Source organism: Myotis nattereri (genome assembly GCF_964212035.1).
Source record: "Myotis nattereri genome assembly, chromosome: 9".
In the NCBI taxonomy this organism is placed as follows: Eukaryota; Metazoa; Chordata; class Mammalia; order Chiroptera; family Vespertilionidae; genus Myotis; species Myotis nattereri.
In genome coordinates this window covers 16,398,696-16,422,149 of record NC_138084.1, presented here as the reverse complement: position 1 = coordinate 16,422,149, position 23,454 = coordinate 16,398,696, and the positions used below count along the sequence as shown (strand labels likewise).

The 23,454-nt window shown below is 40.1% G+C and overlaps 1 protein-coding gene across 3 annotated transcripts in view; it reads left to right on the top strand.

Annotated features, from left to right (window-relative positions):
* The first annotated feature begins 7,971 nt into the window (after positions 1 to 7,971).
* PHF21A (PHD finger protein 21A) overlaps positions 7,972 to 23,454 on the top strand; it is a 165,927-nt gene continuing 150,444 nt past the window's right edge. Inside the window, exon 1 of one of the 3 annotated variants that reach the window (XM_081099680.1) lies at positions 7,972 to 8,012. The gene's annotated coding sequence lies outside the window, so the exon portion shown is untranslated. Of the gene's footprint in view, positions 8,013 to 8,041; positions 8,273 to 23,454 lie in introns of those variants that run through there. The other 2 variants (XM_081099679.1, XM_081099678.1) reach the window with 2 other exon arrangements.

Here is a 23,454-nt window from a genome sequence, read left to right as displayed (position 1 = left end):
TCAATATGAAGGAATGCTAGGCCTTAAGATCTATTGTTGAGGTCATTCTTAAGTTATAAGATGCTCTAGTCCCTTAGTCTTGAATATAGTCTTAAATGAAGCCCCTTTCAAGGCTCTGATTCCTGGGATTATGTTTCTAGTGGCTGCTGTTTCTTTCTTTTCTCTCTCTCTAGGCCCACACCAAACAATCACTCCTAGACTTTACTCTGGTCTTTGAAAAATCAGGTCATGTCCTGTTTGGATGCTGGGTACACCCTGTGGCTTTCTGTTCAGAACTGCACTGTCTTTACAGCTTCTTGGTTCATCACCCTGCCTGCCACCTCCAGGTACCCTGCTTTCTCTCAGGCTTCATTCTCTAGCCTTTACCACAGATCGGCCCTCCCTGCTGGTCCTCGGGCTCAGTGACGGCGGCCCTTAGCTATTCTGATCCAGCTCTCCTTCTGTGCAGAACTTCCCCTATTTTTAAATAAGAATTCTTGAGATCTCTGTAACTTCCTTCTTATGGTCCCTTAGGACACTGTCCTAAATGGGTAATAACTTATATTATTCACAGCTATGTGCCAGAACTAATCCAAACCTTTGCAAGTGTTATTTCATTTAATCCTAAAAACAATTCCATTATTATCCCCACTTAACAGATGAGAAGACTGAGGCCCTTTAAATTAATTTTCTAGCATCTACATATCAAGTAATAGATAGTGATATGACATTTGGCCATTTATCATTTTGCAATTATTTTCACGTGAGAATTCAAAATCACATTTGCCCAGCACAGTCATTTGCTATCTTTTCTGGAAATCTCCACTGCTTTAATTCATTATAACTTTTTGTTACCTTTCTAATGATAAAAAACATGTTTAATACAGAGTTCTCAACTTTAAAAACACTTAATAATTACATAGGTGTGTTTGCTTTGTGAAAATTTAATGAAATGCACAACTTGTGATTTGTGCACTTCTCCATATGAAAGTTACACTTTAATTAAAAAGTTTATGTAAAAGATACCCCTAGATCCCCTTATTTATATTTTAACTTAGAAAACACCTCCTGGCACCTCATTTTAGGACTGCAATGCCATTTGCCAATGCTCTTGGGGAAGGTGAATATTGCAACAGCACCTGGTCAGATTTAAATGTTCAGAACAGGACATACATTGTGCTAGCTGGGCATGCTGCCTGACCCCATGTGTTTTATGTGATACAGAGGTTGTAAAAAACTTATTAGAACATTATTTCAATAAGGGGAGGAGAACCTTATGTTGTTGCAACAAACCTGTGGCCTGATTTAACTTGGAAGATAGAAGGTTGCACACTACTGTTGAATGCTGCTTTCACTTGGTTGGAATTTGGGATGTTACATTGTATCACAGGGTTTCACTCATATAGTTGCATCAACTTGTTCTTCAGATTTCCAGGTTTCCATGCTCATAGAGAAGAAATAATGATAAAATTATATGCATTTGTACAATGTGATACAGTTTACCAAAGACCAAAATAATATCTATACAGCATGTATGACATATATTATCTCATTTAACATCCACAACAACACTATGAAGGCATATGATTATTTCTGCATTTTGCACATAAGGAAACTGTGGCTTACAACAGTGCATCATTTGCCCAAAGTCAACCCAAGACTGACTGATTTCAAAGTTCCTGATTCCTCAAGAGCAAGTCCTGGCACTTCTTACTAACAGCTTGGACCCTCACAACAATGCAGTGGTTAAACATTGTTGTTTTCCCCATTTTGGACAAGGAAATAGGCGCAGAGAGATAGAGTGATTAGATAGACATTTGCAGAGCTCAGACCCCCGCTCAGGTTCTCAGACTCCAAATCTGGGAATACCTTCCACTAGATAATGTCACTGCTCAGGCCCACAATACAATTTATTTATGTTGATAATAGATAAACTAAAGGTGCAAATACAAGATGATAAAATTCTTTTAACATCCCCATTCTCAGAGGCTCTCCCTGTGATTCTTTTAGCAGCTCAGCAGCTTTAGGGCAGACATGTCTAGAGCTTTAATTGTGACCGTTTTAGATTTTCACAATAGGTTCAGCCTAGGCCCCCTGATCTACATCAGTTACTTCTAGAAAAGGAATTGGGATTTGCTTCTGTGAAGGGCAGAGTCACACACTGACAAATGCACACTTAAATCTATCTATGGTGTTTGGGCTAGTTCAATGGTACCCCCACCCTGACACACACACACACACACACACACACACACACACACACATACGCACACACACACACACACACACAAAGAAGAAATGGGACATTTGGCAATGTCTGGAGGCATTTTGGGCTGTCACAACTGTTGGGGAGGTGCTCTTGGCATCTAGTGGGTCCAGGATGGGAATGCTGCTAACTATTCCACAATGCCCCCACAACAAAAAAGTATCTGGCCCCAAATGTCAGTAGTGCCAAGGTTGAGAAACCCTGGTCTAGTTAATTCTGTTACTTACACACACACACACACACACGCACACGCACACACACACACACACACACACCCCTACCTGAAGTTGCTTAGGATTAAATTGACCTTGGAGATTATGGCAAAGTAATGCAATTGAAGGTATTCTCCAGAGAGTCTACTGCTTATCTGCCAATATTTATTTATTTACAAGTTACCTGACCCGTTTCCAATTATGACTTTGACTTACCATAAATGTACACACAGCGAAGTTAATGTGAAGATTTTTTAAAGATCAGAAACCACTGAGACAGTAGAGAGAAAGAACATACACTCAACTTCTGCTAGTCACTGGGGATTTTCTGTCATAATTCTTTAAAAATCACATTGATATGTCTCCTCTACTTTTTAAAGCACTTTGTTGTTACAACCAGGTTTTCATTTACTCCAGCCCAATAAGAATTAGAAAAGAAGAGTTGATGAACTCTAATAGTTACCTCCCTGCCTCCGTAAAGAAGTGGGACCCTCAGGTTTCCAGACAGACTTCAAATCTTCTTTGGGTTGACCTTTTAAGAGATAATGGGATTACTTTTCAGCCTGGAGTAGAAAAAAGGATAGTGGTTGAGTGAAGCACGGACAGGGGAGCTGCATGAGAAAGCTGTTCAATTAGTTTGTGAGGGGAGGGGAGTACTTCATTACTTTGAAGTACTGTCAAGTTCCAGAACATCAGAGATAGACATATACAAATACAAGTACAAAAATGCCATGTATCCATGGCTATGGTGTATACTATGCTACTACAAAAGTGTAAAATAAGAAAATCTAGAAGAAACTTCTTCATTCCCCATTATAATACATAATGCCTCTATTAATACTGTAAATAGTATAATGTCTCCATTATATTTTCCCCTATATTTACAATGTCTCTGCATTAGACTGATAGTCCTTATAGAGAGCTAGTTGTTATATCATTTCAAATGACATTTTACATCATCCAATAGAATCCCAATATAAGTTAAGTATTTTCTGTCAAATAAAAGTTAAGTCCCTAGCTCCTGTCTTCCATATATATACATACATACATACACATATATATATACTTCAAAGTACTTCAAATATATATATTGCAATAAGGTAATTGTAAAAAATAGAAACCATGAAAATACAGGAAGAAAACTGTAGGTGTTTTGTACTCTTAGACACTGTATGACCTCTGAAGCATGGAATGGAAGGCAGGAATATATAGGAAAACACTAACAGATCTGATGATTTTTATAAATATTTAGAACTGCACTTCAGTGTTTAATAACATTCAAAATTGGATTTTTAACTTTGCTCAACACGGTTTTATGGATGATAAATGGTTTTGGAGGGTAACTAGGTGGTAGGAGAGCAAATTCTATTGAGCACCTGCTATTGTCAGTCATGTCTAAAAGTTGAATGATTCGCCTCAAAGAAACTTCTGATTGTCAATTTGCAATTTTCAGCTTTTTTTTTTCCTGGGATTTTCACTAACTTATACTAATTGTTACATTTTTTCTTTAGCATTTATGCCATTTAGCCCTTTCAAGAATTCCACCAGGTATTATCTTTCTGTATGAGAAACACCCGGGTTCAGAAGGCCTAAGTGTGGGTCTCTTTAGGCATACCTAGAGCTGAGACAGACCCACCAAAATATATCTTAATACCAACCCCACAAACTGGAATCACCCCAAGACTCTTTGGACCCCATATGCCACATCTGCACTGACAAGATATTGGAACTCCACATGTTCACCTCCTCCAGAGCTATGTTAACTCAGAGAATGAACTTGAGGTCACAGAGAAAGATGTATTATGCAGTCCCATGTGCCAGGCACTGTGCTAAGCACTTTTCATGAATTATTTCATTCAATCTTCTCAACAGCATTACCAAGTAGGTATTAATAGCTGCATTTTACAAAATAGGGAGACAGAGGTTAAGTAACTTGCCCAAGGTGCCTTAGCTGAAAAGGAGTGATGATACTTCCTACGTGTTGGAACCCAAGTCTGCTTGGTTCCGTTGTTCACCATCCTAGAGTGAGGAAGAGTATGTCAATAGAAACTTGGTCTATCGATGACTCTCAAGCTATTCTTTTTTTTTTTAATTTTTTTTAAAATATATTTTTATTGATTTTTTACAGAGAGGAAGGGAGAGAGATAGAGAGTCAGAAACATCGATGAGAGAGAAACATCGATCAGCTGCCTCCTGCACATCTCCTACTGGGGATGTGCCCGCAACCCAGGTACATGCCCTTGACCAGAATCGAACCTGGGACCCTTGAGTCCGCAGGCCGACGCTCTATCCACTGAGCCAAACCGGTTTTGGCCTCAAGCTATTCTTTTCCATAGAGTTTGATAGGTATAGGAGTGTTAGACAATTATTCAGTTAAATATTTTAATTAAGTGTAAGTATCTAAAACATGATTTTGCATGACACTGACTTTTGAGTGCTATACAAACATCTTAGTAACCAAGCAACCTCTGGTACAAGAAGTTCAGCAGCTGAATGAACTTCAGTCTTCTAAAGCCAGGTCAGTAAACAACAACCCATGGCCCAATCCTGCCCACCTCCTGGTTTTGTGAGGCCCATGAGCTAAGAGTTTTTTAATGTTTTTTTTTAATGGTTGAAAAATTAAAGTATTATTTTGTGACATGTGAAAAGTCATACAATTCAAATGTCAAAGCCTATAAATGAACAGCCAGGCTCATTTGTTTACATATTTTCTATGGCTGCTTTTGTGCTACAATTGCAGAGTTGAGAAGTTGTGACAGAAACTGGATGGTCTGCAAAGTTTAAGATATGTACTATCTGGGCTTTTACAGAAAATAGTTTGCTGATCCCTGTTCTATGTCATTTATACATTCAGGTGCAATTTGGGCTTCTGAATTGTTTCTCTGAAACTCTGAAAAAATTTTGAACTCTTTTTTCTAGAAAGAACACTACAGCAATATTGCTCTGAAAAAAATTCTGACCGCCTGGGCTGATTTGAAATGACACCATTAGTCAGTCCAGCTTGAAATTCCGCCTCCCTCTCTCATCTAAATACATTAGAGTTATCTCTAGGTGGTAAAGCCCGGTCTTACTGCCCAGCCTGTCCTCCTGTTATTCATCTTGTCTGCGTTATGGGTTTAGTTTCACAACATTATGAGTTCATCCAGGCTTCTTGAATCATTTATAGGGATTTTCATTTTCCCTCTCAAACTCTTACACACTTTCTCTGCTGTGATTTTTTTTTTTCAACAAAAAGCTGCAAGTGCGAAATGGCCTACACATGTAAAATAAAACCTATACTTTAGTTTTTAGCTTTAAGAAATCAGAATTTTTAAAAATAGTTTTTTTTTCCTGGGAAACTAAAGTTAATTTTGCAGGTCACAGAAGTAAGAAAATACCTTCATATCCACGGATCTCAAAGCACCTCTGGTGGAGATAGGTAAAGAATGTCTACTTATTTTGAAATACTGTTTACTTCCTGGAGGAAATACTATTTCAATGGAAAAGATGAGACTAGTAATAAATAGAGCCTGGGTTCTGCCAATGACTCAGTTTGACTTTGGGCAAATCATCTCACCACTGTTGCTCTTCATCTGCAGAAACTGGACTTCATGCCTGTGGGAGTTGCATAGCTAATCAATGCCTGGAAAATGCGTAGTGGCAGATGCTACAAAAGTGCTGAGCCTTAAAAACAAAACCACCCCCACCCCCCATTTGTATTCAGTTGAGGTTGAGGTTTATTGTTATTTAACATTCGAAGGCCAACACTATGTTAAGTCCAGCGTGCTGCACAGGACAGATAATATCACTGTCCAGTAAGGATTTTTTATTTTTTTTTTTTAAATCGAGTGTTTTGGACTTTTTTCTTTATTGCGGTTTGGGATTATTTTAGCATTCAGTAGTATATCTATTCAAACACATTAAGCTTTAAGTTGAAAACTATCGATTACAAAAACCTACATAAACCCCCTCCAAAAAAATAAGAGGCCCTCCCCCACCCCCTCCGCCCCGCCAAGAAACCTCTCAAAACAAGAATTCTCCTGCTGCTGTTGGTGTGTGTGTGTGTGTGTTGTGTGTGTGTTTTTTTTCTCCCTGCAGTTCTCCATGTTACAGTCCTTGGAGGTAGACTTAGGCATAAAATACTTTCACTAATAAAATATGACAAACCGCCGGATTCTACGTGGCCGATTCCCCGTGATTGCCCTGCTACACAAAGCAGAAAAGTAAATGCCATCATCCCCCTTAGAACAAAAGAACTTAGGAATAAAAAACATGGAGAGGGGGGAGAAAGCAGCAATAAATAAAGGTGAGCGGAGGACCCCGTCCCCCGCCCCTCCCCGGAGCGAGTGCGGGACGCGGCGCGGCTAATAAAGTGGTTCCAGGGTAGTTATTTGGGAAGGGGGCGGGGTGGCGGGCGGGAGGGAGGGAGCGGGCGAGCGGCGGCCGGGAGGGCATGTTGCATCCGACTGGAGCTGGCATCCTGCTGCCGGCGCCTGGACCACGCGCCCTCATTGCGGTGCTTCCCCGCGGCGGCTCCCGGGCCCTGGAGAACGGCTGTTGCACGGGAGGGAGTTGGGGCCGCTCCGGAGCCCCATCGGCAGCGCCTGCCGGCGGGAGGGGGAGCCGGGCTCCGGCCGCGGACTTGGGGCGGGGGGCCGCGGCGGGCGCCGGCCTCGCCTCGGCTGCAGCGCCCCGGAGCCGAGCTGCAGCGCTGCCCCGGCCCATCCTGGCGGCGGCCCCGGAGTTTGGCCGCCGCAGCTCCGGGCGCAGCCCCATCGCCGCCGCCGCCGCCGCCGCGGCACTGGAGTTTGGCTGCTGCTGCCCTACTTCACTCTAGTTTAGTTTCACTCACTTTACATCCGGGTTTTTTCCCTAGGCAATGGGCGCCGCAGCACACCCCGTTCCTTAGGCAAAGTGAAATAAATTCGCCGCACCGACACGTCAAGTAGTCCGCCCGCCCGAGCGCCGCCGCGGGCCCCCGCCGTCGCCCCGCCGCCCCCGGGGGGAGTCGGGGGGGGACCCCGTGCGTCCAGGGGGCCTCGGGCGGAGGCGCGGGGGCCCGGGCCGGCCGCGGGACCCCTCGGCCCGGCGGCCCCCTCCCGCCCCGCGGTGCCCCTCTCTCCCCCGGTGCCTCCTCTCCCCCCGCCCTCGTCCCCGCTTTCCCAGCCCCAGTCAGTCCCTCTCGCCCGGCTCTCGGGAGCGGCGGGGGCGCGCACGGCGGCGGCGGGCCGGCGGGGCCGCGCGGCGGGCTCCCGCGCGGGCGAGTGTGTCTGGGCCTGGGCGGAGGGATCCCCGGGCTGAGGCGGCGGAGGTGCTGCGGCCCGGGGCCGGGTGGTGAATGGGCTGGCGGTGCTCGCTGCTGCTGCTGCGAGGAGGAGGAGGAGGAGGATGAAGAGTTGGGCTTGTTTGTCTCCCACAGTTTCTCTCCTGCTGCTCTGACCCCCCCTCCTGCTCCGGCCCGGAGCCGAGTGTGTCCCTCCTGGAGGAGGAGGAGGATCCAGTGCCTCCCCCCACCCCTCCTCCCCCACCCCCTTTGCCTGGGGAAGAGGAGGAAAGAAACAGCCCAGAGAGAGAGAGTGAGTGAGTGAGTGAGAGAGGGAGCGGAGAGGCGAGGAGGAGGAGGAGGGAGCAGGGAGCAGGGAACAACCTACCATTTTAACACACTAAGATCTAAAAAGTGCGAGAGGCCCAGAGCAGCAGCAGCAGCAGCAGCCCCGGCTCCTTCCCTCCCTCCCTCCCCATGAAGAAGAGTTCCCTCCTCCTCCTCCTCCCGCTTCTCCTGCTCAGAGTTCCTGCCTCCAGCTGCCAGGGGGGACAGCCAGCCAGCAGCAGGAGGGTGCAGTATCCCAGCTTTTCCATTCTCTCTTCTCACTCTGCTCTCTCTCCCTTCCTGGAGGAGCTCCCCCCTCCCCCTCCCCCTCTCCCCCCGGCTCTCTCCCTCTCTCTGTCTTGTCTCTGGTGTTTGTCGAGGGGAGGAACAGGGGCTGCCTGCCTGGAGTTTGTTGTGGGGGGAGGGGAGGGGTGTGTGGGAGGGAGGAGGTAAAGGGGGGGGGGGTGTGCTCGCCAGGACCCCGCAGTCAACTTGAGATTGGAGCCATAACTTCCCCTTCGGGGCGCCCCCCTGCGTGCCCTTCCTCTTCCTCCCCCCCTAAAAAAAAGACAATGGGAAAACCTGGGCTCCCCCTCTTCCTCCCCTCTGCCCTCCACCCCTCCCCAGGATAAATTGGAAGTAAGTTTATGAGCCGCCTCGGGAGCCTGGGCGCTGAGTGCAGGGCCGGAGCCTCCGGGTGACAGAGGCGGCGCGCCGGGGGCGGCGGGGAGGGGGCGTCACATTGTCCCGGCGGGGGGCCGGGGAGGGGGCCGGGGCGGGGGCGGGGGGCGCGGGGCCGGGGCCGCCCCTCCGCCCGGGCAGGGTCGCCTTGGCTCTTTCATCACCCTCCCCCTTCCCCGGGATGCTGTCGGGGGGAAGTTTTATTATGATTATTTAAAAAAATTTATTTTATTTTATTTTTTTGGAAAACCATCTTGTTTGGTGACTGAGGGATCTGGTTAAAAAAAAAAAAAAAAAGCTGCGGCTGCTGACGCTGCCGGGCCCGAGTGTGTGTGTGTGTGTGTGTGTGTGTGTGTGTGTGTGTTGGTGCATTTGTCTTGGGTGGCCGGAGAAGCGTTGGGGAAATTCCGCTTATTCTTCTTCTTCTGCAACTTGTTATTCCGGAGAGTCGGCCTGCACCCCTCACCCCGGGCCCGGCCCTCCCGCACTCGCCCCCGCCGCCCGCGGCCGCAGGGCGCCCCCGGGACCCCGCGCGGGCCGGGGCTGGCAGGCCGCTCGGAGAGGGGCCGCGGCCGCCCCTCCCCCGCCCGCGCCCCCGCCGGGGGGGAGGGGCGCGCGGAGTGGGACTCTTTCCGTTTGGTCCAGCCCCGCCGTGCACGCAGTTCCCAACACTTCTCGTCATCCTCTCTTTGGTCTCTTTATTCTGCTGAGCGGTGCTGTTAGGATTTCTTTTTTTTTTTTTTCCCCTGACCGCGCTCGCGATGGTGGGTAGCAGCAAGGTGGCCCGGCAGGGGAGGGGTGGATGCCGAGATTTGGGCACCCGGGGAAGAATGTCTCCTTTCAACTTTGTCGGTGGCTCGCACCCCCGGAGAAGGCCACACGCCGGTGGTGGGGTGCAGCTGTGCCGAGAGTGATTTCCAAGTAGTTGAGTTGTTGAGACCCGGGGATGACTGCTAATGGTAGGCAGGTTTTGTTTTCATTGATGAATCCGGTGTCATCATGTTCCGGTCATCTGTGGAAATATTCTTTGTTTAGGTCTTGAAGTGGAGGGTCTCACTCTGCACGTCCACATTGTGTCGTTTTTAAATGATGTCTTTGCATGGATGGCTTTCCAGAATCTCAGATGGGAGTGAAGGTCCGGGCCTGTGTGGGCCTCGGCACTGGCCTTGACAGTGAACTTTGTGGCTGTGTTTTGGATTTCAAAGATGTGCCCATCGCCGGGGAGTGAGCTGTTCGTGTTTTTTTTAATAGTAGGTGTTAGGAATGTGGATGCTTTAGCTGGGGACTTTAGAGAAGGAAGAGCATTTGTATATTAATAATTGATAGCTGAATATTAGAATCAGATTAATTTGGACTGGTGAAAGTTTTTTTTTTTTTAAAGCAGTGTGTGCACTCTAGGAAGGAAGCCTTTTCACAGGCACTCTTTATAGGGGTTCTTTAGGGCAGAGAGCCGGAATATCTCCTTTTATAGAGGATTCTCATCAACATCTGCAGTTTCATTGAGGGCCTGGTAAAGAAACTAAAATTGGGGCTTAGACCTAAGTGCACTTTTCAGTGTTTATGTTGTTTGTTTACATTTGGTATTCACTCATGTTTGGGCAGTAGACATAAATAGGTCAGCTTTTCTTTTGGTTTTGAAGACTAGCCCCCTCCCCCCTCCCCACCCCCATTTTTTTTTTTTTTAAGTTTCACAATTTACTTGGTTTCACGGTTTTGTAGGAAACTGTTACTCCATTTTTATTGGAAATACTATTTTCATTTTGATTTTGGTAAGTGCCTGCCTATTCTCTTTTTCTGTCTCCACTTGTATATGGGGTCTACATCATGGGCTTAATTAAAATGAGCTATAGGGGCTATTTAAAATGTCTGAAGAATGAATTTTAAAATCTCAGGAATAGCTTTTGATGGCAGAGAGGATGTTTTTATGTGTAGTTACTCATGTTTGTAAAAAATATGTCTGTACTTAAAACTTCTGTAGAGGTACAACTATCCTTAAGTGAAGAGCATAGTAGTAGTGCAGAAAATTCTCAAAACACAAACTTCTGGCTACCATGTTAAAAATATTCCAGGTGCTTTTCTTTATGTCAGACTTTTGCTTTTGTTAATAGAATAGTATTTCCAATATGACTGGCATTGCTTGCCTGGCCATAATAGTCTTTTGCTTGAGTGCTTTTGATGGGTTTTAAATAGTTTTTAGGTAATTTTGCAAGCTTTCTTTAAGCATTTTGCACGTTGGATTTAGGCAGGTCTTTATGGATCTGGAATCTTAATAGGTTAAAGAGACTTATACCCTATGCCAGATTTTATTTTTAAGAGTTAAAGTGATGGACGGGGCCCTATTTCTTTTAGTTTTGAAGGGTCCATCCTTTTTCCTATTCAATCTTCTGGAAGGCGTTGCCTCAGATATATTCTTCTCCTGCTTACATGAAGAGCTCTAAATGCTATCCAGCAGGAGGTGCTACAGCAAGATAATGCAACTCTGAATTTTGAGGGTCTTGGTACTTAACATAGCTCATGGTAGCTTCAACTAAGCAACAGGATTAACACCCTAAAGTTCCAGAAAGATTTTGAGTAAGTTCACTAAAAAAAAATTCCATTAATAAATTACATTTGCTATTTAAAACTGAACTCTTTGACTGCTTTTTACTTGCTTACACTATTACACAAAGTAGACTTATTGTGGATATCTTAAGGATGCTGCGCCTAGTTACAGAATGCTGTTGGAATTATTTTGAAGAGGAATTAGTCTTGTATTATGTACAATGGCTATAAACAAAAGTAGTTGGTATGAATTGGGACATTTTGTGATCATCCTTATAATATTAATACAAATAGTACCTGAGATTTTGGAAGAGTTACTTGAGATTTTGGAAAGGGAGATACTGTATGGAGAAAATTTTATACTTTTGTGTTTGTTTTTTTTCTCAAATCTATGGACAGTTATCCTAATAGGTAAATTCTTAGGTAATCGGCTTTATAAATACATATGGTTGATGTATTTGAATTGGCCTCCAAAGACTGAGATTCTTGAAATATAAGTAAAATTATATCTGTGGGTATAGATCATTGCTGATGATATGTCCATTAGTAACACTTAACAATAACTCCATAGAGATAAAAGTAGTTTCATAGCATTTATAGCACATGGTCATTTGAAACTCTTGTTAGTATTAGGTGAACTGATTTATCTCTGGAAATATCATCCTACTTGGTGGCTTGTAAAGTTTTATGTCAAAGTTTAAAAACTTAAGAATGTATAGAAAATCTGATAAACCTGCTTTGAGTTTTGTCTGTTTTCCAGGCATAATGCTGTACTTTTTTCTAAGTAAGATCAAATGAGATAATACATGCGAGCATTCTTTGTAAATTGCCAGAAGCCATGCAGATGTTAAGTTGTTGAGATAGGTTACTAATTAATGTATGGACAGAAGCTTCTGTCTTTAAAATGTTAACTTTCTCCATATCATTTGGGAAGTGAGTGCATTAAAAGTGCACCCCAAACACCTTATGATTTTTTAAAAAAAATACTGCTGTGGTTACCAAAAAGCTCTTTGTTACAGTTTTGAAGCTTTGTTTAAAAAATGCTGCCAAGGCAGTTTCTCATAATTCAAGAAAAAGATCACTTTTCCTTTTGTAGATCTTGTGAAATGTGTATCCCCTATTAAAGTTTTTCTTCATTTCTCCATTGATACGGTAATAGTTGATTTTAGTGAATATTTAAATTCTCAATTCTTTTGTAGACTCTTATTAACACACAGAGTAACAGATGTCATGCTTGAGGTTTTGATTGTTTTGATTGATTCTGCTAACTTTGGGAAAAATTCTTACTAAATCTTTTAAACTTGTTTCAAAGTGTAAAAGATGTGTACTTGTGTGCATTAGTATTAGGTACATGTGTATATCTCTTTTTTTTTTTTTTAGAGGGATGCATGAGGAAATGACTACTCAAATCTAGAGGAGTACACTGAAGTATTTTTGTGTAAAAATAACACAAAAATTTAACACTCAGAGCCTAAGCTGTGGCTTTGTTAATAGCGTGTTCACAAATTTTGACCAAAATAAAATAAAATATAGATAATTAGAAGTCCCTGTGTTTATGAGCATATCTTAAATTTTAGAAGTGACTGTTCTTTATGAAATAACCCCAATTAGTAATTAAGTATAGAAACTTGCTTCTGTGAATAGTGAGAAAAACATTTAACTGTTTTGATAAAAATGAAACTGCTCAGGGTAATATTAACTTTTCCATCCCACAGACAGTGAATACTTAAAGCTTTTCTTGAAATACTGAAGTTAAGGTTATATTAATGCGCTTTTAAATTTTGTATCCTTAGTATCTTACTGCCAAAGGCTTTTGTATTTAATTACTATTCAAAGGGAGAAAAGGAAGAGATTAAAGTTTTAGGTCTCTAACCTTTGACAGAATTCCTTTATATCTATATTCAGAGCTCATTTCTTGAAACATGTTTGAATCTTCATATTAATCTGTCCTGGGAAATATTAATGATTTATGTTAACTTTTCCAGAACTTTTGTGCATGGGCTTTTTTGTAGGCTCCTAAGTATTCTTAAGCAGCATAGCAAAATATTCTGATCACTTTAACTTTACCAGGTGTGTATTTTTGCTGCTTTGAGATTTTTTTAAAAGAGGTAATTTGTTAAAACTGCTTTAAATTTACTATAGGTAATTATTTGTTAAATAGTATATGCTTTTTTCTTTATGTGTTTGTGTATATGTGTGGCTATATAATTTTATAGGCTTTCATATAATTCTTATATATTAAATTTTTTGAACAGTTATCTTTTGTAAGAATGTTGAAATAGACTTGTAAGAATAACTTTCATATTACTTGTCTATCAATTCAGTCTTAAACTGGAGTGGTGGTGAGCTCTTCCCTTTTAGAGCTAAAATGTGAGGTTCAGTCATCCTTTGGGTTTTTCTAAAGCAACTTTCTTACCCTAGTCATTTGTTGGGAAGTTTGAATACCCCTCCATTTCTCTCTCCCTCCAATACACTGCACCCCCCACCCCCCCCCACCCCCCCCGCTTCAAAAAACTGTGAGCAGGTCTCATTGAAGGAAACTATTTTTTTTCCTATATTTTGGAATCATCTACGGAAGTGTTCTTCTGCCTTTTTAAGTAGACAAAAAAGTGAACCGGTAATGTGGAGATAGGAAAGGAGTTGGGGCCTAACAGGTTGGTGATCTAGGCTTTGACTCTGGTTGTGGGCCTAGGGGAGAAAAATAACTTACAGAAGCCAAAAAGATGGTTTTTGTTTTATTGTTTTGGCTGCATTGAGAATACAAACTGTCAGTACTTGAGTAGAAGGAGCAGCAGAAAGGAATTGATTTTTTCCTGCTGCAGATCCAAGTATTGTTAACCATGTGCATTTCTAAGACAGCATACTTACAAATCAAGCAGTAGTTGATTTTTTCACTCAATTAACAGTTAGAACCCTAAACTGTTTTGTTTTTTTATTTTAAATAAGTACCAAAAACTTCAGAGTAATGACAATAATTTCCTGATAAAAGTGGGTGATAGTAACCATGGCAACTGCTATCTCTGGCCTTATGGACAGTATGTTGTATTGATGAAGCTTCAGATCCTGTTGTAGCCTGTCACTGTTATGGTGAAATGTAGTAGCATGTGTTGCAGGTGATTTTTAGCTGGATTGTGTTAAATTTGTTTGCCAGCTTATCTTTTCTTGTTAGGAATTTCTTGGATTGTATTCCACAGCATGTTTGTGAAGGTGCTGTTGCCTGAAAATAACCCACCACCTGTGTTAGGCCTCCTGATGCAGATTGCACTTATTCTTTCCCAGCCTCCTCCTTCAGTCTTGCAAAACATAGGGGTGAATGTAGAATCTGAATAAACATAGATTGCAGCTCCAAGTTATCTGCTTGGGGTTGGACATGTTATTGATAGTTTTAATGAAAATCTTTGTGTTTTTAGAAGAGGTCAGTGGCTGAGAGAAATGGGTTTGTAGTTGGAATATATTTTCCTAAGTGTTCTTTCCAGAAATAGGTGTGTGTGTGTGTGTGTGTGTGTGTGTGTGTGAGAGAGAGAGAGAGAGAGAGAGAGAGAGAGAGAGAGAGAGAGAGAGAAAGAAGGGTGAAAGTCGAGGGAGTAAATTTTGAGTAAGGACAAGTGTTTTTTTTGGTGTGTCTGATGATGATATGTGTAGTAATACATACACATAACTGCTATCCTAGTGGACAGTATTAGAGTGTATGGGAAATGTTTTCTTATAAGACTTTCAAGGAAAATTATTTATAAAACCTAACGTGAAAGACTGCTAAGAGGAAACCTGGTAAAACAATTAAAACTCTTTTATTGTGGGAGTGGGATCGAGAGCTTAAAAACTGATCCAAGGAAACTTTGAGAAAATTGTTTCAAACATTATGTATTTAAATATAATTTTTTAAATTATATCAAACTTTCTGCTTTTTAAGCATTCCTTTTATGTACTTATCCTGTTTAAGGTTTTTCTAATGTGAAAATGTTGAGTTAAATATAAATTGATACTTTTTTAATTATATGCTAAAGAAACAGTGCCAGAGTAGAGAACAAACAAATGAGATCTGAATTTGACCATAATAATAAGACCTAGTCAAATTGTGCTAGATAGTTAAGATTTTGTTGTAACTTAACTGTGGTAGAGTGAAGTGGTTTACTTACTACAAGTCCCAGGATGCATTGTGATTTTTTGCTTAACTCCAGATTAGAGTGTTGCATGCTGGGACCTGTAGTTGATTTAAACAGCACAGGGAATCCTTCCCTCTTGTCTACTCCATTTTATACATAGCTTCCTAAGCTTCTAAGAACTTTATGCTAAGTAAAGTTTGATTGCTAATATCATGATTATGATGCTGCTGATATCCTAAAGTGAGTCTTCAGAATCATCCTAGTGTTTTAGTTTACCTTAGATTAGTTGGTTGTTTTTATTAGCTACTATAAGATTTGTATGTAAAATAACAGATATATATGTATGTGTATATATATTCAAAACTTGACTTAGCAATTATAAATTGTTTTTGTCTGTGATGATATTGGCCTCTCTATAATTATAGCATTACTGAGTGATAGTATGGGCATTAGAAGTCTATAGTTAGTTGTAGGGCCTGATGCTGTTCTCTTTTTTTTGCATGGGGTCAGTTACTAGGTAAAGTTGGATGGAAGGGTTTGTTTTTTTGTGTGTGTGTCAGTATTTACGTGCAGTTTTTTTTATTCTTCTGTAATAATTGTCAGCATCTTGAAGCACAGTATTCTTTAAATAGAAGACAGAGTCCTGAAAAGGAATGTGGTTTTAGTGTAAACTTAACACTCAAAGCTATAGTGCGAAAGGTAGAAAAAATGTAAAGTTTCTTTAATAATTTGCTTATATTATCACTTATAAAATTTAAATTTCTGTTGTTCTGAGAGTTCTAATACTTTAATATCAGAGTGTTGTTGTAGGGATTAAATGTTAAAATCTGTGAAACTGCTTAGCACAGGCGTGGGCAAACTACGGCCCGCGGGCCGGATCCGGCCCGTTTGAAATGAATAAAACTATTCAAAAAAAAGACCGTACCCTTTTATGTAATGATGTTTACTTTGAATTTATATTAGTTCACACAAACACTCCATCCATGCTTTTGTTCCGGCCCTCCGGTCCAGTTTAAGAACCCATTGTGGCCCTCAAGTAAAAAAGTTTGCCCACCCCTGGCTTAGCACAATGCCTGGCACATAATAAAGACTCAGTAAATGTTTAGAATTAGCAGCAGCAGCAGTAGCAGTGGTTATTGCTATTTAAAAAAATACCATGCTTTACATTTTTCTTCTGTTTTATATTATTTGATCGGAAGCCCAGCTGTTCTAACAAGACCTTGAGATTTTTGGGCTATGGTAATGATGTGGCAATTTCTTAGAATTTTTTGCTGTAAATAAAATGTCTTTGCACCTTAATTTCTCCCAATGTGATATATGCTCAAAGTAGACAACCAACCAGTAGTAGCAGCATTTTAACCAGGTTCAATTCTGCCTACTTAGTACTTGTTGCCACTGTACCACAGCCTTTGGTTGACTTTGGAAAGTTTAGACGATAATGAAAATTTCTTTATTCGTAATGTTTGCACTGGTAGAATATCCAAACTGATTAATGAAAATAAGATGCTGCAAAAATGTTCTTCATATCACAGTATGTATAACCTTGGAAAAATTCTGTTGTATTTAGAGGCATGAACCAATCTATCACCACAATTCACAGTGTTACAGGATTGATGTAATCGAGGCCAGTGAGCAGCCCCAGAAAGAAAATGTAGTTTCAAGTATGTGGGTTGTACTTGAAATGTTAGGTTAAAAAAAATTGTATGTCTCTATATTCTTTTTCTCTTTCAGGCTGCTCTGACTTCTTTTAGGCTCTTGAATTTGTAGGGTATTTTTATCTGCATGGATGGTCCCTTTTTGGTTTTTGAGAAGAGAAAGGGACACCTGGGAATATTGAAAAAAGTAAGCATAAGTTGCATGTGCCTTAGTTGGAGTGTATGCAGAATCAGGGAAATGCCTTTCTTACCTGTTTGGCTAATATTGCTGCAGCTTTTTCCCTTGTGCAGAGTTCCTGGAATATTATTGCTGAGAGCTGCTGTACTCATTTAAGAAAACTCTGCCTTTTGTAGTAATCATTTAAGTACTTGTTTACATAACAAACCAAACCACTATAATAACACTAACCTTTTCCTCCCTCATAAATATGAACTGAAATTTGTTAATGTTTGTATACTAGACATTATATAGATTTTTTTTAGATGTGTCAGAATTTATAGAATCTGGTCTGATATGCAAGTCATATTATAAATGGTTCAATTTATTTTATAGTAACTTGTCTTTTCAGGACCTAATATTAAAATGAAATAAATTCAGTCATTACAAAGAGGTTAAATACAATGGGCTAAATATAAGGGGAAAGTGGTCTCTGGTATTAATTGGCCACTGCAGGAAATATCAGGTTTGGGTGAATTCTCTTTATCTACATTTTATAGTTACATGTACTTGTGAAATTCCTGAAATACTAAAGTTGGAAATAAAGAAAGGAAATGAGAGTACAACTGACAGACATGTAATTCCCTGTAGAGTCCTCTGACACGCCTAAATTACTGAGCACAATTTTCTGTCTTTTTAAAAAATGAAATGTCCCAGGCCAATGTAATGTAACAGTTGTGGTGATGTCAGAAGACCAGGCCTGTCACTAGCTGTGCACTCTTGGGAAATTCAGCCTGGCTGGGATTTAGTTTTCTCAGTGGTAAAATGGGCATAATGGTAAAAGCCTGCTTCGCTATGCTGTTAAAAGGATTAGATGAGGTAATACTCATGAATGTACTTTATAGACTAGAGTAGTATATATAAATGGAGTTTTTAATTCACTAACAGATGGCTGGATTTTAAGATATTTGTTCATGCCATGTTAATGTTAATATTTTTAAAAATTTAAATATATGAGTTAGAAACATAATTGGTGATCTGAACCCCCCTATACACACACACCACCACTGTGGCCAGGAGACAAGTTCTTAACATATTTACAGGGTAGCTCTTAACAGTATGTGCTGACTCGTTTGTGTGTGTGTGCGTGCGTGTGTGTACACACAAATATAACTCTACTGGTGTGTTGTAATGAAAAGTTTTAATTACGTGCATGCTGAAAAACATTTTTATATGTTAATAAATAATCTTACACAAATATGTATATTTGTTCTTAGAGAAATGGTGTAGCTATAGGACTTCAAATGTTTGGCAAGTTGTGAACAGTTTTCATACTTTAGAATTACCTGTTGTTATGATATTAATAATAATATTACGTTAACATTTACTGTGCTAATGTTATGTATTGTGCTAATAAGCCTTTTTACATGTAGGAGCTCACTTAATTTTAGTCCTCACAGCAATATCCTGAGGACTTACTAGTATTACCCTACCCCCATTTTACAGATGAGGAAATAAAGGCTTCCCTGGAATTATGTAGGTAGCAAATGATACAATCTAAATTCAAGCCCAAGTTTGATTCCAGAGCCTCTCCTAAGTCATAATGCTGTACTAAACTATGTAATTCCCACAGAAAGTGAATTACTAAATAAGTTTTCCGCTTACTGAAATGGCCATAGCAAAGGAATGCCACTTTAGAATGTTTCATGTTGATTTGGTTTGGGTTAGGAAAATAATATGCATTGGAATGGAATTGAAATGAAGGCATTTGGGATATGCACATCACCAAGCACAGTGCCTAGCAGGGATAGGGCCTACTGTCTACTTCTTCTTCTTCTTCTTCTTCTTCTTCTTCTTCTTCTTCTTCTTCTTCCTTCTTCCTTCTTCCTTCTTCCTTCTTCCTTCTTCCTTCTTCCTTCTTCCTTCTTCCTTCTTCCTTCTTCCTTCTTCTTTCTTCTTCTTCTTTCTTCTTTCTTCTTCTTTCTTCTTCTTCTTCCTCACCTGAGGATATGTTTTTATTGATTTTAGAGAGAGAGGAAGGAAGGAAGGGAAGGAGAAACAGACAGAGAGACATCAACTGGATATCAAACCCGAAACCTAAGGTGCCCTGACTGGGAATCAAACCCGAAACCTTTTGGTGTACTAGATGACGCTGCAACTAAGTGAGCCACCCGGTCAGGGGTACGATCTACTTCTTAAAGGTTGGAAGTTGAGCACTTTAGCAGGGTAGGTTATTTTGTACATTTTCGTAGTAGATGCAAATATGTAGTTTCCATTTGCTATTTCAATTAGCGTTTTGTAACTATCAACATTTTAGAGGATTTGATGATAAGTATATCCTTTTAAGAAATATTATAAATTACTTTCAGAGTTATGAAAGTAATTCTAGCAGTATAGATATATATATAACGTAGAAAATTAAAGTTATCCCATTCTCATTCTTCTTTTAAATTTTCCTGTGCATTTCAATATGTATAATATATATTTTAAAAAATAAATAGAATTATACCATAATACTTGAAGTCTACTTTTTACACATGGCTATTTTTAAAACTTGCTATTTTTTAAAATAAGGCACAGGTAGGAAGTTGGAGTGGAGTTGGAAGGAGAGAGGTGGGTAAGATTCATAAATTAAGATTATAAACCTACACAGACACAGACAATAATGTGAAGGCCAGGGGTGAAGGGTGAGGGGAAGGAGAATATCTGTAATAGTGTTAATGCTAAAAAAAGATGATAAGCCTAATGCCCTAGGATGATTATTACCTATGGACAAAAATCGTTTTGAGTACTTTTTATTTGTGCCTAATGCCTTAGAGATGATCATTATTATTTTTAAAACTTAAAAAAAAAGTTAACCAATTTAAAATGACAACATTGTTTTCTGTCATACACAAGTAATTTAGGAGGCATCATTTTCAGAATTAAATTCTACTAGGTTATTTTGGTAGCTAGTTATGAAGAGATGTGGTTTCAGATAAATTTTTTTTTTAACTGGTAGTCTCTCTTCTGGGTTGTTGGGAGTCATTAATTCAATATTTATAAAGTAAAACAGGGTTTTAAAACTAAGAAAGCACTTGTAATGTTTTAAATAATAGAAACTCAAACCAGTACTGCTTAATCAGCATACGGATACCCTGCATAGGAATTAGGCCTGGTACTCACATCTTAATGTGTTAACGTTGGCTGACCTCACCCCCAGCCCTATCCTTACTCAACCATCACCAAATGCTGTACTGGTAAACCAGCATTTTATTTATTTTTTAAAATATATTTTTATTGATTTTTCTTTTTAGAGAGGAAGGAAGAGGGATAGAGAGATAGAAACATCGGTGATGAGAGAGAATCATTGATTGGCTGCATGCTCCCTACTGGGGATCGAGCCCGCAACCCAGGCATGTGCCTTTGGCCGGAATAGAACCGGGACCCTTCAGTCCGCAGGCTGACACTCTATCTACTGAGCCAAACCGACTAGGGCTAAACCAGCGTTTTAAAAAGCAGTTTAAAAACAACAACAACAACGTAAATAAATTGGATGTGCCAGTAATTTATCGAGTGCCAGTGATTTTTTTTTCTGGCATTATATACAAAAGACACACTCAAGGCCTTATTTAACTACATTAAATATAATCTCCTGATTCTGGCTTTGAGAGTTTTAACTTGTTAGTAAGGTTATTAAAATTCACCTTTATAATTTTTAAATTAAATTTATTTCATAGGTAATAAGTTTTTTATTATAGAAGTTTTTGTTTGTTTGTTTTTTTAAAAAGGTCTTTCTAATACTAGAAATGCACTCTCTGTATCAATGATGCTTTATGCTTCTTTAGACCTAAATTCAGTTAAAGTGCTAAAGCCTGTCCTTGAAATTCTAAGAATGGGGTCTGATAGGGCATAGCAGTTTATTTAAACTATAGTATAGCCAAAGTTTTAACAAGCCAAATTAAGAGTATTTTTCATTGATAGCATTCATATGTATTTGTCATTTTGTGCGGCTCAGACCATGCCATAGGCCTACAGTATTTTATTATTTCTTGTAATAGTCTTATAAGTGTGTATAAAGGGCTCAAACAATTGATATCATGGATAGCAAACTGAGGCAAAGACAAGAATTAGAGTAAGTTAGTGTCAGAGCCTAATTTTCCTGACTCTTATCTTAGTTTCGGGCTTCTTAATCTGTAGTCTCCAAACTTTTAAAAATTGTGGCCAGTGAAATGTGTATTTATATATAATTTTCTGAACCTAGTATTTTATGTATGTTATAAAATGCACAGAAAATGTGAAATTTAAAAAAGGATGAGATTTAAAAATATAAGTTGTGATAATTTTTTCCCATGGCTGCCATCCTTCCCCAGGATGGGTGCACCCCCTTCGAGACTAGTGCTCTGGATAGGCCATTCTCCCACAGAAGAGGAGGCATAGGGACATCTGGAGGACAGTTGGTATAAGGTGTGGGGCTTTTAAGTTGGAGTGATCTTTTGCAGCTTTTTAATTTTAAAGAAACAGCCTTCCTTTCTGAGAAAGGCTGGAAGATGGAGAGTAAAGGCCTTGAGAGAGGTGAGCTTAAAAGACAGAAATATAAGCCTTATTTGTTTCCTTCAGTTGACCACAGGGAAAAGGCTGCCCACCCTGACAGCTCCCTCTCCCACTGTGGAGAGCCTTTTCTGTTGTTGTTAGGCAGTTTATAGAACGCAGGATAGCTTGGTAAGCGTCTTCTCTGTGCCTGATATGACGTAACATTGTGGAGTATGCAGCATGCATGTTAAATACAACTGGTTGTATTTGGCTTTTTGCTGCAGCGCTTTTTGAGGATGCCTTAAAAAGCAATTACCACTAGATAGAGTTGGATATGTGAAAATTATTGAAATCATCATTTCATGGAGACCAAACTTTGTAACTTAAATTATTCTATTTCGTATTTGTTTACTTTTCTTTCTTCCCCCTCCCCCCAGCCCTTCAGTACCTCAGAGCAAAGAATTCTTTTTCTGAAAGGAACAGATGCTGCTAACTTATCAGGACCCAATACTAAAAAGCCTACAAAAATCTTTGTGCTGCCTATTTTCTTTATTTCATCTATATGCAAAGCATATTGTAATTATTGCTGTTAGAGGGTTTTAAGCTGATGGTTTCTCCCCACCCATTTTGTGCTCAGGGGAGATAGATTAGGAAAGCCAAATGGACAAGTTGGTATAAAGAAATAATGACCACTGAAATAAAACAGTAGTTCAAATAATAAGCAAACCAGATACAATGTAGAATGAAAATATCTTTTAGTAAAATGTTAGCATGCTGTACTTGGAACAGATGCCACATTAATTCAAAAGAGAGCCCAGAAAATGTGGCAACTTTACGATGTCAATGGAGGGAGCTGCAATAGTTCCTGTTCTCATTGTGTCAGGTTCTCAGTACTTCAGGTCCAGTCCTGTCCTAGATACTTGTTTTCTCTATATGTTATATATTAATATACAAATATTAAGTCCATGCATAATATTTTGTTTATGTAATTAAACACATTGTCATATTTATAGACATTAGGGTAAAAAGCCCAGTAACTTAATAATGTAAGAGTAATGATTCTTGTGATAAATATGCATGTCAAGATATGTAGAATTGGAGGCAAAAAGTGGGCTTTTCTCTGCACCCTTGAAGGGACATTTATAATAATGAGCTAGTCTAAGAATTGAGTCTTTCAAAGAGGCCTAGTGGGTTTTGAATGTAGAATTTGGACAAGTTGCAAAACTATGAGAATTTTGCATTTTTTTCTCATTTAAATTTGTAGTTACCATTGGACATTTGTTATGATTTTTAAGTAGCTTTGATTCATTCATTCCTTTTGTGGTATTTTTTATCGTGTTGGAAAGGAGAGAAAGGGTTCTATATACATTTGGATACTTCTAGAGTGACATTTATTTTATAGAAGATTGCGCTGGGACATCACTGAATTGGCCCGTATCTTTCATTGCATGGTTGGTGTGGGTCTGAGTGTAGAGAGAGATGGGCTGGGGGCTCTTAACCAGATTTACAGTGTGTGACTTCCTGAACAGTGTAGTGATCTAATCACCAGGGGCATATCCTGTAAAGAAGTCTGGTGTGCATGCTTAGAAAAGCGCTACCGTTTTCTCTCAATTAGTCAAAGTACAAAGGCTTATAATTTAGTAATATTGTTTAAAAGGTTAAAAGTTCTGATTTCTTGCAACTCAAGTGAAGGGAAAGTTTTAGCATGGCAGTGGTTGAGAGTACCGGAGCTGGAGCTGGAGCTGGAGCCGGAGCTGGAGCTGGAGCCGGAGCCAGTCT